The sequence below is a fragment of the Pollicipes pollicipes genome, unplaced genomic scaffold (assembly GCF_011947565.3).
Source record: "Pollicipes pollicipes isolate AB1234 unplaced genomic scaffold, Ppol_2.1 Scaffold_4002;HRSCAF=4701_pilon_pilon_pilon, whole genome shotgun sequence".
Lineage (NCBI taxonomy): Eukaryota > Metazoa > Arthropoda > Thecostraca > Pollicipedomorpha > Pollicipedidae > Pollicipes > Pollicipes pollicipes.
In genome coordinates this window covers 44,403,796-44,407,253 of record NW_023596420.1, presented here as the reverse complement: position 1 = coordinate 44,407,253, position 3,458 = coordinate 44,403,796, and the positions used below count along the sequence as shown (strand labels likewise).

The 3,458-nt window shown below is 54.6% G+C and overlaps 1 long non-coding RNA gene across 1 annotated transcript; it reads left to right on the top strand.

The window, feature by feature from the left end:
* The first annotated feature begins 2,171 nt into the window (after nucleotides 1–2,171).
* On the top strand, nucleotides 2,172–3,112 carry LOC119093142 (uncharacterized). The gene is made up of 2 exons (XR_005093604.1): nucleotides 2,172–2,346; nucleotides 2,706–3,112. It is a non-coding gene; the product is annotated as an uncharacterized LOC119093142 (long non-coding RNA).
* The last annotated feature ends 346 nt before the right edge of the window (nucleotides 3,113–3,458 follow it).

Below are 3,458 nucleotides of genomic sequence, written 5' to 3'. Positions count from 1 at the left end.
GGAAGATTTGTGAAGAATCTCTGTTTTTGGCTCGCTGTAATTGTCCATCTGTCAGGAGAACAACCTCGGAAGTTTTAAAAAGCTGCGCACAGTCTTACCTTGGAACGGTGCGAATTCATTTTGAAAGACATTGGGAATCATTACTTCACGACGGTCGTTTTCACGCGGGTGCGTGGTGTTACTTGTAGCGGTCAACGCCATTTCCAGGGGCTCAAGGGCCATTCCGTGCCACCGCAGGGTGTCTCGCGGCTGCCATTTTGGCGACACGGAGCGGGACCTCGTCGCTCCGGAGGGCCTTAGAGGGATAGAATATATCTACATTAGTCCCTTCCTAACGCAGAACGCTCCTTGACATGCGCAGCTTGACTCCGGATAGATGCAGAAACGACAGCAACGACATCCATTATCGCGGCAGGCGGTCCAATAATTGGCGCATAGACTCTATTTCGGCCTAACGGGCCCATGCTGGAATCGGGTTGGGGTCCGCCGTTGGACACGGTGGGCCCTGAGTGGCACGGGACCCTTCCATGGTCTCAATGTGCATAGGCATTCGGGCTCCCCTCCGCGTTCATGTTGAGCAAATGCTCCCCTGACCGACTCAAGGCCCCTTGATGACACAGCTCAGTGCCTCTGTTGGGCACTGAGCCCCTGGCCGATGCAGGAGCCCGTACAGGTTCCGACCGATGCAAATCGCGGGCCCGGCCTCGTCCCTACTTGGAAAATGCGCTCCAGGAGATCAGACCGACACGGAGTCGACTGTTCGGTGTTGGTGATCTATGGCCGAAATAAAACACTCTGTCTCAGGGGTCCGAAATGGGTACAAGGGCCCCTTAACTGATATTTTAGATCATGGTCCTACGGTCGGGGGTACTGAATGTGGCCTACAGACAGAGCCCTTCGGGCCCTTCAGCCTTCCAACCGGGCCATTGATCTTTGACCCTGAGAGGCCCTTTATCCCCTCTTTGGACCTCCTCAAGCAGAGCCTGCGGCCGACTCGGGGCTACTAACTGACACATGACCCCCTTTTAGTCACTGTTAATCCCTGACCGACGTAAGGACCGTAACCATTGTTTCAGGCACCCGGACCAATGCAAGTCGTGGCCCCCGTTCCTGCTCTTGCTTGGGAAATGGGTCCCCAGGGTGTCAGGGATCCAACTGTTCGTTGCTCGTGGCCTCTGGCCGGCTGAGAGAGCAGCATTGTCTTAGGGGATTCTCAAACGGGACAAGAAGACCTCTCACTGATATTTTAGGTCAAGACCCTCCGGGCCACGATTCTTCATGTGGTCTCCAGCCGGTTCTTTGGGTCCTTATGCCCTCCAACCGAGCCTTTAGTCATTGGTTCCGCTGGAACACCCGGGCCTCACTTCAGGCCTCATCGAACATTGCCCTTGGCCGGCTTGGGGCCCATTGTGAATACAGGAACCCCCTGCTGGGCGCTGTGGGACCCCGACGGACGCTGGGGCCCAGAACAATGTAAATCGCAGGCTCCTGCTTTGTCCCTGCATGGGGAATGAACCCTCAGGTCCATGCCGACACGGAGCCGACTGTGCGTAATTGCTCGTGTCTGATCGACATATAGGCCCTTAGCGACACGGGGGCCACTGATCACTCAGGAGCCTCTGGATGGCAATAAAGTGCCCGGCCCTGCGGACCGGGCCCCTGAATGCGACTTCCGGTCGGCATTTCAGGCCCTTAATCGTAGGTCTCGAGGGCCCCTCCGGGCCCCTCGGAACCTAAGGGGGGACTGCCCCTGTGCCCCCTTCCTGCGTTACTGCGAATCAGCTATCCTCCAAATTACGCGAGGAAGCATTTTTCCACTTAAAGATCGACGCGTTACATTCCGCCACGCACTGGTCCGACGGGCCGACGGCAGCCCCACACTCCTGCGTATCTAGTCTTCATCTACTTGTGACAAGCGTGTCAAACGTACCCGGATCCTACAACGGGACGCGAGCTAGAGATCCGGGATGGGGTCCCAATACTGAACTCTACCATGACATGCCCTAGTCGTCCCAAATGTCACAGCGCCACAACACCCGTGCCGGTGCGGTCGCCGTCGACATCGATGACGGAAGTCCAGTCCCTTCCTCATCGGCAGTAGCATTCGTCACCGCCGGCCGGCGCGCTTAAAAGCTGGCCGCCAGCCGGCCAGCAGCAAAAGTGGTGCGCAGCCGCTGGCGGCAGCATGTGGTCCCTGTGGCTGGTGGCAGTTCTTGCGCTTGCGCCGTGGCCGGCCGGGCCGCCGGCGCTGGTGTGCAGCGCCCCGGAGGCGCGGCCGCAGCCGGAGCCCGAGGCCTGGCCCGGCCCCATAGCCTCGCCCGATCCTCGGCCTGTCGCCCCAATTGGGTGCGTGTCGCCGGCAGCGTCACCGGCACTGTCGTGTTGTGTGCGTGTGAGGGGGGTATGATACGGGCATGTACGCAAAATTTGTGCCCACCAAAAATTAGATTGGACTGATCATGCTGTATTAAATCTTACCTAGTCAGTCACCATCCAATGATTCTGTGGAAAACTAGTGGGGAAACCACTGTGGGTGAATGTGGTATTTTGCAAACCTGAAAGTGATGCATAAACCTATCGGCACTGTGTTTGCTTTTGGGGACAGCATGCACGCAATTGCAAACAAAGACAAGACATGAAGAGTCAGCGTCCTGTACATATTATCCTATGATATCAAAAAGTGTAAACATGTTCTTCTTTTTCAGCCCTGCTCTGCGACTCATCTATACGTTGTGCAAAGTTCACAAGAGATGCAACAGGTGGCTGCAGTTCAAGAAATGCATAGCAAAGCAGAAGATAGGTAAATTTTTCCGGAGAGTGTTCAGAAGAAGAAGGCGCTCGAGGCGTATCAGGAGATGCATTAAATAAAGACTTGTCGGCACTAATGAGCAGGCTCGCAGTCCATGCATACGCATCTGGCACGCGCGCACTGTATCACAGAGGCAAAGGGTTTTCAAACAGGCTCCTATTGAAACATGGTTCGCATTCCAGCGCTATAATTGGATCAAAGTATGCACTAAGAAACTGGCTAGCGTTGGCAGTTTGCCAAGCGGGTGAACAATTCAGCACGATGTGTACAAAACTGAAATATAAAATGCAGCATGATATATTATCGCTGACAATGAGTGCGGTGCTGGAAACCGACGGTACTCGACTGTAAAACAACGACCACCACGAACTTCTCCACGTAGCTAAGGGCTACCCATTTGATGTGTGATATCTTTATGATAGCCAAAGGCTATCTGCACTTAGATTACGCCCTTGGCCCTGCTTTTCGGGAACAGATAGGGCACAAACACAAATAAATGTTAGTAATAACGATTCAGTGCAACACGGGGCGTGGGACGAGCGAGACGTTAGCAGACTTCAGAGTTGTCGGTCATCAACATGTCCATCATGCCAAAAAACAAGCTAACGAAACCAGACGCTTTGGCAACCTGAGGTAATAACTGGTTTGG